At 38.9% G+C, this 14,135-nt stretch overlaps 1 protein-coding gene across 6 annotated transcripts in view; it reads right to left on the bottom strand.

The window, feature by feature from the left end:
* Positions 1–14,135, bottom strand: part of DYM (dymeclin) — a 437,123-nt gene that overhangs the window by 234,684 nt on the left and 188,304 nt on the right. The window lies entirely within an intron of this gene.

Here is a 14,135-nt window from a genome sequence, read left to right as displayed (position 1 = left end):
TTGTTCCTTCTTTACTAAAGTAAGGACGTTACTGAAATTATTTATTAAAGATGGGCAGACTATCTACACAGCATGTCTTGTAGGAAACAACCATGAACATTATCCACTGAATGCTAGAAAATAGGCAAAAAAAAAAAAAAAAAAAAAATCTATCATCTAAATCAGACAATACATGTAATGAGTAAATTGTTTATACATACAAGTCCCTAAAGCACAGGCTGGTATGCCGCACACTGGGGCATATGTGTTTTTGACAGGCACACCTATTGCAGGAAGCTTTTAAAATGTGGCACTGATGTGTTTTGTTCTTCTATAAGTTGTAGCTAAAATTTCCTCTAAATTATGAAGTTCAGTGCATGAGCACTATTAAATTCTAGGAACTAAGTGTACCAGTTACCAAGCAGTCATTGCTCTTTCTCTTTTCCCAGGCATTCTTGTCTTTGGAGTTCCTTCTGACATTGTGTCAAACATAATACATTGTACTCACATTCCACATTACCTAGTAAGCACAGTTACATTTTACGGTCATTTAACTCAACATTTGTTAATTCTGATTCTGGAGTTTTCAATACGCCCCATAACATTTCCATTAATGGTAGATCACATATAAGAGTCTGTGGTTGTATAGTCTCATAAGATTACACCACGATATTTTTACTGTACCCTTTCTATGTTTAGATACACAAATGCCGTTGTGTTACAAATGCCTGCAGTGTTTAGTACGGTTACATGATGTACAGGTTTATGGTCTAGGAGCCATAGGTTACACCATAAAGCTTAGGTGGGTAGTTAGGTTATACGATCTAGATTTGTATAAGTACACTCTATGATATTTGCACAATGACAAAATCACCTAATAAAACAAATTTCTCAGAATGACTCCCCACATTAAGCAACATATGACTGTGTATTTTATGCCATGTTCTTTTTTTTGTTTTTTTTTTGGCTACACCTGTAGAAAGCACATCTTACCTACAGTACCTAATATCACTAGAGTACTGAAAATATTGAGACTCTGTGCTTTACTAGACAAGATACACAAGCAAATGGTATATTCAAAGAAATAATAATGTAAGTAACGGGTCCAATGAGACTATGTCAGAATAGCACTTCATTCTTTTAAATATCTATATTGAGATACAATTTACAGACCATACAATCCATTCAAAGTGCATAATTCAGTGGTTTGCCATATGTTAACAAATATGTGTAACTATCACCACAGGCAACTTAAACAATTTCATTACCTCAAAAAGAAACCCCATACCCTTTAACTATCACCTCCTCCAGTCCCCTATCTAGCCTGCCCAAAGGAACCACTTTCTGTCTCCATAGATTCCCTATTTTGGACTTCCGTATGAATAGAATAATAGACTATGTACATTTTTGTGACTACCTTATTTCACTGAACATGTTACCAAGGTTCATCCATGTTGCAGTATGTATCAGAGTCTCATTCCTTTTTATGTCAAATAATATCTCATTGCATATACATATCACATTTCATTTATCCATTCTTCTGTTGACTAACATTTGAACTGTTTCCACATTTTTGCTATTATGAGCAATACTTCTATAAACATTCATTTACAAGTTTTCCTGCAGACATATACTCATTTCTCTTGGGTATATATCTAGCCTTGGAATTGCTGGATCATATGGTAACTATTTAATTGTTTCAGGAACTGCCAGACTGTTTCAAAGCCATTGCACCATTTTACATTTCCACCAACAGTATATGAGAGATTAGATTTTTCCACATCCTCACTTCTTATTAACTAACATTTTATTCTAGGCATCATAGTGGGAGTAAAGTGGTATTTTGCTGTGGTTTTGATTTACACTTACCTGATGACTAATAATGTCAAGTTTGTTTTTTTCATGTGTGTATTACTAGCTATTTGTATATCGTCCTTGCAGAAATGCTTACTCAGATCTTTCATCCATTTTTCAATTGGGTTGTCCTTCTACTATTGGGTTTTAAAAGTTCTTTATATATTATAGATACAGTTCCTTACCAGATAAGTGATTTGCAAATATCTTCTCACATTCTGTAGGCAGTCTTTTCACTTTCTGGATGGTCCTTTGAAGCACAAACGTTTTTATTTTGATGCAGTTCAATTTACCTATTTTTTCTTTTGTTGCTCATGCTTTTGTTGTTATATCTAACAGTCATTTGACAAATCCAAGGTCATAAAGATTTACCCCCATTTTCTTCTAAGAGGTTTATAGTTTTAGCTCTTTTTAGGCCTTTGACCCATTTTGAATTAATTTTGTATATGGGGTGAAGCAAAAGCCCAACTTTATCCTTTCGCAAGTGACTACACAATTGCACCAGTACCATTTGTTGAAAAAACCGGTTCTTTCCACATTGGTCTTGGCACCCTGGCTGAAAATCAGTTGATGATAGGTATATGGGTTTATTTCTAGACTCTCAGTTCAACTCCATTGATGTATTACATCTATCCTTGTGCCAGTACCATACTGTATTGATTAGTGTTGCTTTATAATAAGTTTTGAAATTAGAAAGTATGAGTCCTCCAAATTTGTTCTTTTTCAGGATTGTTTTGGCTATTCTTGGTCTTTTGCAATTTTATATGAATTTTAAACAATCTTGTCAATCTCTATAAAGAAGTCAACTAGGATTCTAATAGGTATTGTGCTCAATGTGTACATCAGTCTGGGGAATACTGCCATCTTAACAATGTTAAGTACTGTGATCAGGGCATGGTCACAGTTCAACTCCACTGATGTATTACGTTGAACATCAGTGTTGTTATGGTGGCTCACGCCTGTAATCCCAGCACTTTAGGAGGCCAATGTGGGAGGATCGCTTGAGGCCAGAAGTTTAAGACCAGCCTGGGCAACACAGCAAGACCCTATCTCTATTTTTTTATGTTGCAATCAATGAATATATGTTTTCCCATTTCTTTCAATAATATTTTCTAGTTTTCAGAGTGTAAATTTTGTATTTCTTTTGTTAAATTTCTGATGCTATTATGAACAGAACTATTTTCTTAACTTCATTTTGGGATTTCTCATATATGAAAATACAATTTTTTGCATATTGACGTTTTATACTTATCTGGTATCCTGCAACTTTGCTGAACTCATCTATTAATTCTAAGAGTTTTTTAGTGGATTCCTTAGGATTTTCTATATATAAGATAATGTCATCTGCAAATACAGATAATTTTACACCTTGCTTTCCAATCTAGAGGTGTTTCATTTCTTTCTCTTAATCAAATGCCCAGGCTAGAATCTCCAGTAAAATGTTGAATGAAACGGCAAAAGTAGACATCCTTGTTTTGTGGCTGATCTTAGGGAGAAAGACAACATGGTCTTTTACCATTAAGTATGATGTGAGCTGTAGGGTTTTCATAGAAGCCCTTTATTAATCTGAGGAAGTTCCCTTCTATTCCTAGTTTGTTAAATATTTTTATTTCATAAAAAAGTGATGATTTTGTCAAATGCTTTTTTCTGGATCTATTTAAATAATCGTATGATTTTTGTTTTTCACTCTGTTGATATGATGTATCACAATAACTGACTTTCAGATGTCCAATCAAGCTTACATTCCTGGGATAAATCCCACTTGGGTATGATATATAATTACTTTTACAACATAACTTTAATTCTGAAAGAACTATTTAAACTGAGATCTGAAAAACTACTAGGAGTTATCTGAGAAGAGGAAAAGGGAGAAAGTTTCAAGGAGAAGTATTCTAGAGAGAAAACCAAGTCTAAACTTAGGAGATAGGTCACATTGAGAGAAATTAAATTAATTCATTATGATTAAATAAAGAATAAAAAGGACATAATGGTAAAGAGATGAGACCCAAAATGGAAGCTGTGGCAAAATTATAAAGTGTCTTGTTAGCCACATTAAGAGTATGAGCTTTAAACCTGAGGGCACTGTGGAGCCATGAAAGGGCTTTAAAAGTAGAGAAGTGACATGATCAGATTTGACTCTAATATACTCACTCTGGAAACAGGATAAAAAATAATATTAAAGAATAGCAAGACAGAAAGCAGAAAAACCAGTTAAAGATGTTGCAACACTTTTAGTAAGAGATGAAGGTAGCTTAAACCAAAGGAATGGCAATGAGGAAAAAGAACACTAATATATTCCAAAGATAATAAGGAGAGAAAATAAAAAAGATTTGGTTGGATATGGGGGAATGAAACAGGAGAGTCAAAGCTTTTGCTAACTCTGTGGATGGCTCACTGTGATATAGAATACAGGAGTAAGAGAAGGAAGAGCAGGGAAAATAATGAACCCAATTTTTGCATGTTTGGTTTAAGGTGTTTATGAGACAGCCACTGGGAAATGTCTGGGGCAGCTGGATACATGAATATGAGATAAGGGCAATCAGGGCTGCAAAAACAGAACTGAACATATATGGCACATATAAATGGGAACATATACACTGGCAATATATAAATGGCAACTGAATTTGCTTAGATGTTTTAGGGAGAAGTACAGGGAAAAAACAAAAAGAAGGACAGAACCCTGCAGCAGGGCACATTTAAGGACAAGAAAAAATAACACATAAAGGAGAGAGAAAAGCAGTAGGCATAGAGGTGGAAAAACCAGCAGAGTAAAATGATCGGAAAGCCAAGGTATATGTTTGCAGATATATAAACTACACGTTTGGGCCCCCAAAATTCATATGTTAAAACCCTAACCCCCAATGGGACACTATTAAGAGGTAGGGTTCTTGCGAGGAGATTAGGTAACAGGCGTGGAGCACTCATGATGGGATTAGTACCCTTATAAGAAGAGATAGAAGAGAGCTTGCTTCTTCCCTGCCTCTGCTCACTGCCATGTGAGGACACAGCAAGTAGATGACTCTTGACAAACCAATAAGCAGGTCTGCACCGGACACCAAGGGGGCTGACATCTCTATCTTGGAAATCTCAGCCTACAGAACTGTGAGAAATAACTTTCTGTTGTTTAAGCACCAGTCTATGGTATGTTTGTTAAAGCAGTCAGGCCTGACTAAATTCTGAACTGACTAAGCCAGAACTAACACATAGGTATTCGGCAGTTTAAAGAATAAAGAAATGAACAGTGTCATATGCAGCAATGCAGTCAAATAAGAAAATGATGAAACATGACCAAAGATTTACTAACAATCAGGAGCTGCTGATAAGGAAGTTGTAGAAACAAATGTTAGGTCACAACAGGTAGAAAAGTGCACAAGAAGTAAAGGCAAAGAATGTGGCTTTCAAGAAACTTAGCATGAAAAGGAAAAGAAAAGGGCTAAAAAAAAATTTCCTTTTTGATGTTTATATAAAAACCACACTCAGAAAATAAAGGACTATTAGTTCATCTAAAACAAGATGTAAAGATCCTATGTCATTTCTTTTATAATTCATGATAAATCATAGACTACATATCACTGTAAATATTAATCTCATTTTCTAAGTATCTCTTCAGTGAAGTTTCAAATGAGTAAGTATCAAAATGACAGGAGCTGCATATCTGCAATATTGTGCAGGCTCAAGGCTTGACCCAAAAGCAGAAGACTGCTGGAGGCCTAAAGGAAATGCCAGCCGATTCTCTGCTGGACTAACACAAACAGAAATTAAAAGAGTGACTAACTCATAATGCCCTGATTAAGGAAGTTACAAGCAATATAGTGTCAAAGTGACTATATATTATTTGTCCAAGATCCCTTCCTTGAGGAAATTCCCTTTACCTTTGTGGCTATGGTGGCTTAGCATTAAGTGTGCCTCCTTCCGTAATCATTAGTCAAATAAGTGGATACACAACCCAAGAAGAGACTATTGGAGCCCTTCATGAAATATTTCTGAAGTAGTTGTGTAATCTTTCCTCTTTTTAGCTTATGATATGTCGAGAGCTGCTGGTGGCCACCTGTCTCCCCACTTGGAAAGTGTGTGCCTGAGAATAAGGCCAAAGCTATAAAAGGCAGAGGCAAAAGATGGAGAGGCTGAGCGTGGATAACAACATTTAGCCCCTAGAACCTGCTATAACTGAAGCCAAAAAAGAAATGCACAAATTTCTCATTTGTACAGATATATTTCTTTTTGCTTACGCTAGGCATAAATGGGTCTGTTACAACTAAAAGAATCATGACTATCTCAAAAGTCTAGCTACTTTTCTTGTTAAACATTTGCTTGTGATAAAATATAAAAATTGTGTTCATGTCTATAACAGGTTTTTCTAAAAAGTATACCCTCTTAAGCCCTGTTTTTAACATTCAGGCACTTGGATTCGCCCTAGACACTATTCAGAGACACAAAAAGAAAATGTAAGAGTCATTGTATTGTTATTCTAATAGATACCAATTAAAAATGTACCATAAGAAGTTATACCAGATTAATTAACTTGTTTTGAGTTAAAACAAGTCAAACAGTAGTGAGTCAGACCATCAACAGAAAGAATCCAAGTCAGCCAACACCTGTCGCTGAACAGAGGCAGGTCTGCCTCCAGCCTTATGGGATTTACACACAATAAGGTATTTCTTAGAAACACTGTAATCCGTCAAACATTACCTTCTTAACGTCAAAGACTGCAGAATAAAATAATTGATAACCATAAAAAAATCAGATCAGCACAGTAAATTTCCTACTGATAACATATTTTTTCATCAAAGCCTCAACATATTTATTATAGAAGATAGGTAAAAGGACAGATGGGGCATAAATTAAGAAATTATTCAAGAAAACCAGAACAAATAAACAAACACCACCCTCCAAAATAAATACAACACAAAACCTTTTAACCTTTCACCGGGTATGTCATCAAACACAGACAGCTGCTCTCCGCACCATCTTATATACCCGCATCCATACCATACAACTTTCTGAAACAGGTGATGTCACAGGTTTCCTTATTGCCAACATTTCCCTTAGAATACATCATACTCAGAATTGTCTCTATGCCTATCCACACTCATCAGGAAACAAACCTTCTCTTTACAGGATTTTACTCATATGAGCAGTATACTTTAATACTCAATTTGCTATTTAAGCAATGTTTCCCATATAGACCTAAGGTGGAGACACTCTTTCATCACACTTTTCTTTTTTTTTTTCTTTTAATTATACTTTAAGTTCTAGGGTACATGTGCATAACGTGCAGGTTTGTTACATATGTATACTTATGCCATGTTGGTGTGCTGCACCCATCAACTCGTCAGCACCCATCAATTCATCATTTATATCATGTATAACTCCCCAATGCAATCCCTCCCTCCTCCCCCCTCCCCATGATAGGCCCCAGTGTGTGATGTTCCCCTTCCCGAGTCCAAGTGATCTCATTGTTCAGTTCCCACCTATGAGTGAGAACATGCGGTGTTTGGTTTTCTCTTCATGTGATAGTTTGCTAAGAATGATGGTTTCCAGCTGTATCGACGTCCCTACAAAGGACGCAAACTCATCCTTTTTGATGGCTGCATAGTATTCCATGGTGTATATGTGCCACATTTTCTTCATCCAGTCTGTCACAGATGGACATTTGGGTTGATTCCAAGTCTTTGCTATTGTGAATAGTGCCGCAATAAACATACGTGTGCATGTGTCTTTGTAGTGGAATAATTTATAATCCTTTGGGTATATACCCAGTAGTGGGATGGCTGGGTCATATGGTACATCTAGTTCTAGATCCTTGAGGAATCGCCATACTGTTTTCCATAATGGTTGAACTAGTTTACACTCCCACCAACAGTGCAAAAGTGTTCCTATTTCTCCACATCCTCTCCAACACCTGTTGTTTCCTGACTTCTTAATGATTGCCATTCTAACTGGTGTGAGATGGTATCTCATTGTGGTTTTGATTTGCATTTCTCTGATGGCCAGTGATGATGAGCATTTTTTCATGTGTCTGTTGGCTGTATGAATGTCTTCTTTTGAGAAATGTCTGTTCATATCCTTTCCCCACTTTTTGATGGGGTTGCTTGTTTTTTTCTTGTATATTTGTTTGAGTTCTTTGTAGATTCTGGATATTAGCCCTTTGTCAGATGAGTAGGTTGCAAAAATTTTCTCCCATTCTGTAGGTTGCCTGTTCACTCTGATGGTAGTTTCTTTTGCTGTGCAAAAGCTCTTTAGTTTAATTAGATCCCATTTGTCAATTTTGGCTTTTGCTGCTGTTGCTTTTGGTGTTTTAGACATGAAGTCCTTGCCCATGCCTATGTCCTGAATGGTACTACCTAGATTTTCTTCTAGGGTTTTTATGGTATTAGGTCTAACATTTAAGTCTCTAATCCATCTTGAATTAATTTTCGTATAAGGGGTAAGGAAAGGATCCAGTTTCAGCTTTCCACTTATGGCTAGCCAATTTTCCCAGCACCATTTATTAAATAGGGAATCCTTTCCGATTTCTTGTTTCTCTCAGGTTTGTCAAAGATCAGATGGCTGTAGATGTGTGGTATTATTTCTGAGGACTCTGTTCTGTTCCATTGGTCTATATCTCTGTTTTGGTACCAGTACCATGCTGTTTTGGTTACTGTAGCCTTGTAGAATAGTTTGAAGTCAGGTAGCGTGACACCTCCAGCTTTGTCCTTTTGACTTAGGATTGTCTTGGCAATGCGGGCTCTTTTTTGGTTCCATATGAACTTTAAAGCAGTTTTTTCCAATTCTGTGAAGAAATTCATTGGTAGCTTGATGGGGATGGCATTGAATCTATAAATCACCTTGGGCAGTATGGCCATTTTCACGATATTGATTCTTCCTATCCATGAGCATGGTATGTTCTTCCATTTGTTTGTGTCCTCTTTGATTTTACTGAGCAGTGATTTGTAGTTCTCCTTGAAGAGGTCCTTTACATCCCTTGTAAGATGGATTCCTAGGTATTTTATTCGCTTTGAAGCAATTGTGAATGGAAGTTCTTTCCTGATTTGGCTCTCTGCTTGTCTGTTACTGGTGTATAAGAATGCTTGGGATTTTTGCACATTAATTTTGTATCCAGAGACTTTGCTGAAGTTGCTTATCAGCTTAAGGAGATTTTGGGCTGAGACAATGGGGTTTTCTAAATATACCATCATGTCATCTGCAAACAGGGACAATTTGACTTCTTCTTTTCCTAACTGGATACCCTTGATTTCTTTCTCTAGCCTGATTGCCCTAGCCAGAACTTCCAACACTATGTTGAATAGGAGTGGTGAGAGAGGGCATCCCTGTCTTGTGCCAGTTTTCAAAGGGAATTTTTCCAGTTTTTGCCCATTCAGTATGATGTTAGCTGTGGGTTTGTCATAAATAGCTCTTATTATTTTGAGGTACGTTCCATCAATACCAAATTTATTGAGCGTTTTTAGCATAAAGGGCTGTTGAATTTTGTCAAAAGCCTTTTCTGCATCTATTGAGATAATCATGTGGTTCTTGTCTTTGGTTCTGTTGATATGCTGGATTACGTTTATTGATTTGCGAATGTTGAACCAGCCTTGCATCCCAGGGATGAAGCCCACTTGATCATGGTGGATAAGCTTTTTGATGTGCTGCTGAATCCGGTTTGCCAGTATTTTATTGAGGATTTTTGCATCGATGTTCATCAGGGATATTGGTCTAAAATTCTCTTTTTTTGTTGTGTCTCTGCCAGGCTTTGGTATCAGGATGATGTTGGCCTCATAAAATGAGTTAGGGAGGATTCCCTCTTTTTCTATTGATTGGAATAGTTTCAGAAGGAATGGTACCAGCTCCTCCTTGTACCTCTGGTAGAATTCAGCTGTGAATCCATCTGGTCCTGGACTTTTTTTGGTGGGTAGGCTATTAATTGTTGCCTCAATTTCAGAGCCTGCTATTGGTCTATTCAGGGATTCAACTTCTTCCTGGTTTAGTATTGGGAGAGTGTAAGTGTCCAGGAAATTAGCCATTTCTTCTAGATTTTCTAGTTGATTTGCGTAGAGGTGTTTGTAGTATTCTCTGATGGTAGTTTGTATTTCTGTGGGGTCAGTGGTGATATCCCCTTTATCATTTTTTATTACGTCTATTTGATTCCTCTCTCTTTTCTTCTTTATTAGTCTTGCTAGCGGTCTATCTATGTTGTTGATCTTTTCAAAAAACCAACTCCTGGATTCATTGATTTTTTGGAGGGTTTTTTGTGTCTCTATCTCCTTCAGTTCTGCTCTGATCTTAGTTATTTCTTGCCTTCTGCTAGCTTTTGAATGTGTTTGCTCTTGCTTCTCTAGTTCTTTTAATTGTGATGTTAGAGTGTCAATTTTAGATCTTTCCTGCTTTCTCTTGTGGGCATTTAGTGCTATAAATTTCCCTCTACACACTGCTTTAAATGTGTCCCAGAGATTCTGGTATGTTGTATCTTTGTTCTCATTGGTTTCAAAGAACATCTTTATTTCTGCTTTCATTTCGTTATGTACCCAGGAGTCATTCAGGAGCAGGTTGTTCAGTTTCCATGTAGTTGAGCGGTTTTGATTGAGTTTCTTAGTCCTGAGTTCTAGTTTGATGCACTGTGGTCTGAGAGACAGTTTGTTATAATTTCTGTTCTTTTACATTTGCTGAGGAGTGCTTTACTTCCAACTATGTGGTCAATTTTGGAATAAGTGCGATGTGGTGCTGAGAAGAATGTATATTCTGTTGATTTGGGGTGGAGAGTTCTATAGATGTCTATTAGGTCTGCTTGGTGCAGAGATGAGTTCAATTCCTGGATATCCTTGTTAACTTTCTGTCTCGTTGATCTGTCTAATGTTGACAGTGGAGTGTTGAAGTCTCCCATTATTATTGTATGGGAGTCTAAGTCTCTTTGTAGGTCTCTAAGGACTTGCTTTATGAATCTGGGTGCTCCTGTATTGGGTGCATATATATTTAGGAGAGTTAGCTCTTCCTGTTGAATTGATCCCTTTACCATTATGTAATGGCCTTCTTTGTCTCTTTTGATCTTTGATGGTTTAAAGTCTGTTTTATCAGAGACTAGGATTGCAACCCCTGCTTTTTTTTGTTCTCCATTTGCTTGGTAGATCTTCCTCCATCCCTTTATTTCGTGCCTATGTATGTCTCTGCATGTGAGATGGGTCTCCTGAATACAGCAGACTGATGGGTCTTGACTCTTTATCCAGTTTGCCAGTCTGTGTCTTTTAATTGGACCATTTAGTCCATTGACATTTAAGGTTAATATTGTTATGTGTGAACTTGATCCTGTCATTATGATATTAACTGGTTATTTTGCTCGTTAGTTGATGCAGTTTCTTCCTATCCTCGATGGTCTTTACATTTTGGCATGTTTTTGCAATGGCTGGTACCGGTTGTTCCTTTCCATGTTTAGGGCTTCCTTCAGGGTCTCTTGTAAGGCAGGTCTGGTGGTGACAAAATCTCTAAGCATTTGCTTGTCTGTAAAGGATTTTATTTCTCCTTCACTGATGAAACTTAGTTTGGCTGGATATGAAATTCTGGGTTGAAAATTCTTTTCTTTAAGAATGTTGAATATTGGACCCCACTCTCTTCTGGCTTGTAGAGTTTCTGCCGAGAGATCTGCTGTTAGTCTGATGGGCTTCCCTTTGTGGGTAACCCGACCTTTCTCTCTGGCTGCCCTCAAGATTTTTTCCTTCATTTCAACTTTGGTGAATCTGGCAATTATGTGTCTTGGAGTTGCTCTTCTGGAGGAGTATCTTTGTGGCGTTCTCTGTATTTCCTGAATTTGAATGTTGGCCTGCCCTACTAGGTTGGGGAAGTTCTCCTGGATGATATCCTGAAGAGTGTTTTCCAACTTGGTTCCATTTTCCCCCTCACTTTCAGGCACCCCAATCAGACGTAGATTTGGTCTTTTTACATAATCCCATACTTCTTGCAGGCTTTGTTCATTTCTTTTTCTTCTTTTTCTTTTGGTTTCTCTTCTCGCTTCATTTCATTCATTTGATCCTCAATCGCTGATACTCTTTCTTCCAGTTGATCGAGTCGGTTACTGAAGCTTGTGCATTTGTCACGTATTTCTCGTGTCATGGTTTTCATCTCTGTCATTTCGTTTATGATCTTCTCTGCATTAATTAGTCTAGCTGTCAATTCTTCCACTCTTTTTTCAAGATTTTTAGTTTCTTTGCGCTGGGTACGTAATTCCTCCTTTAGCTCTGAGAAGTTTGATGGACTGAAGCCTTCTTCTCTCATCTCGTCAAAGTCATTCTCTGACCAGCTTTGATCCGTTGCTGGCAATGGGCTGCGCTCCTATGCAGGGGGAGATGCGCTCTTATTTTTTGAATTTCCAGCTTTTCTGCCCTGCTTTTTCCCCATCTTTGTGGTTTTATCTGTCTCTGGTCTTTGATGATGGTGACGTACTGATGGGGTTTTGGTATAGGTGTCCTTCCTGTTTGATAGTTTTCCGTCTGATAGTCAGAAGGACTGTCTGTTGTCTGTTGGAGATTGCTTGAGGTCCACTCCAGACCCTGTTTGCCTGGGTATCAGCAGCAGAGGTTGCCGAAGATAGAATATTGCTGAACAGCGAGTGTACCTGTCTGATTCTTCCTTGGAAGTTTCCTCTCAGGGGTGACTCCACCCTGTGAGGTGTGGGGTGTCAGACTGCCCCTAGTGGGGGATGTCTCCCAGCTAGGCTACTCAGGGGTCAGGGACCCACCTGAGCAGGCAGTCTGTCCGTTCTCAGATCTCAACCTCCGCGTTGGGAGATCCACAGCTCTCCCCAAAGCTGTCAGACAGAGTCGTTCGCGTCTGCACCGGCCCCCGCTGCTTCCCCTATTGGACTTCAGCTGTGCTCTGTCCTCAGAGGTGGAGTCTACAGAGACAGGCAGGCTTCCTTGAGCTGCTGTGAGCTCCACCCAGTTCGAGCTTCCCAGCGGCTTTGTTTACCTACTTAAGCCTCAGCAATGGCGGGCGCCCCTCCCCCAGCCTCGCTGCTGCCTTGCGGATAGATCGCCGCAGACTGCTGTGTTAGCAGTGAGGGAGGCTCCGTGGGCTTGGGACCTTCCCGGCCAGGTGTGGGATATATTCTCCTGGTGTGCCTGTTTCCTTAAAGCGCAGTATTGGGGTGGGAGTTACCCGATTTTCCAGGTGTTGTGTGTCTCAGTTCCCCTGGCTAGGAAAACGGATTTCCTTCCCCCTTGCACTTCCAGGTGAGGCGATGCCTCGCCCTGCTTCAGCTCTCGCTGGTCAGGCTGCAGCAGCTGACCAGCACCGATTGTCCGGCACTCCCTAGTGAGATGACCCCAGTACCTCAGTTGAAAATGCAGAAATCACCGGTCTTCTGTGTCGCTCACGCTGGGAGTTGGAGACTGGAGCTGTTCCTATTCGGCCATCTTGCTCCGCCCACCCCCTTGCTCCGCGCCCCCACACTTTTCATTCTTAGTGTCAATTGGATGCAGAGTATGTTCAATGAATTCTAGTATTCCGTGTTTCTTCACTATTTATGCAGTATTTTATATTGAACACTGAAAAAATGGCAACCAAATACTGGGAGAATCCTGCTACCAATCTGTAAAAACTGGTGCAGAGGGAACATTTCATTGCTGTCAGGCAGCTACTGGCTATTTCGGGAATGTTCACATTTTTCTGAGTATATTAGGGTCCATACTTATCTACATACTATGTAATTCAAACAACATTAACACCTTGGTGAGATAGCTTATTCTGCCCCTCAGAGAAACACTGATGTTTGCACATTAGTCATAAAGGAAATCGATTATTGCTTACAGGAGCTTTTGTCTATGAACAAAAATTTGAGAACTAATTTCACTCATGTAGTGATGGATAGTGTAATTTAAGGGATATCTGACAAAAGTACCTTAAAATGACTATAAGACTCCAGGGAGTGAGTTCAGACAGTCCTAAAGCTTAAGACTGCCAGAGGGGATGGGACATTTGAGCAGCTGAGTTGAAACATCACTTTCCTTTCAGCATTCTCATCAGGAATATTCCGCAACTGTGACGAGTAACATGAAGTTGGTGGGCGGGCACTTAGCAGATGGAAGGGACTGAGATGATTTAAAAATCTCCTTGAGAATTGCAGAGGGTTTTTGGAAGACTTGAACAGGCTGAATCCTGGTAAGGACAAGGAGGCGCGTCAAGTCAGCCAGGGACATTGCTGTGTCCTGCTGTGGGAGGCCCCCTCCACATGAGCTGTGTCTTACGCTGGAGAAGCTCCTATCCTCTGTCTGTGTCTGGTGACACCTCCCTATCAATTTCTTGACCATCACCTTTGTGGCAACCAGGCAAATAAA

Source organism: Trachypithecus francoisi, unplaced genomic scaffold, assembly GCF_009764315.1.
Source record: "Trachypithecus francoisi isolate TF-2019V2 unplaced genomic scaffold, Tfra_2.0 Lachesis_group19, whole genome shotgun sequence".
NCBI classification, from domain to species: domain Eukaryota; kingdom Metazoa; phylum Chordata; class Mammalia; order Primates; family Cercopithecidae; genus Trachypithecus; species Trachypithecus francoisi.
The sequence above is the reverse complement of the archived record's forward strand: the minus strand, read 5'-3'. Positions and strand labels throughout refer to the sequence as shown.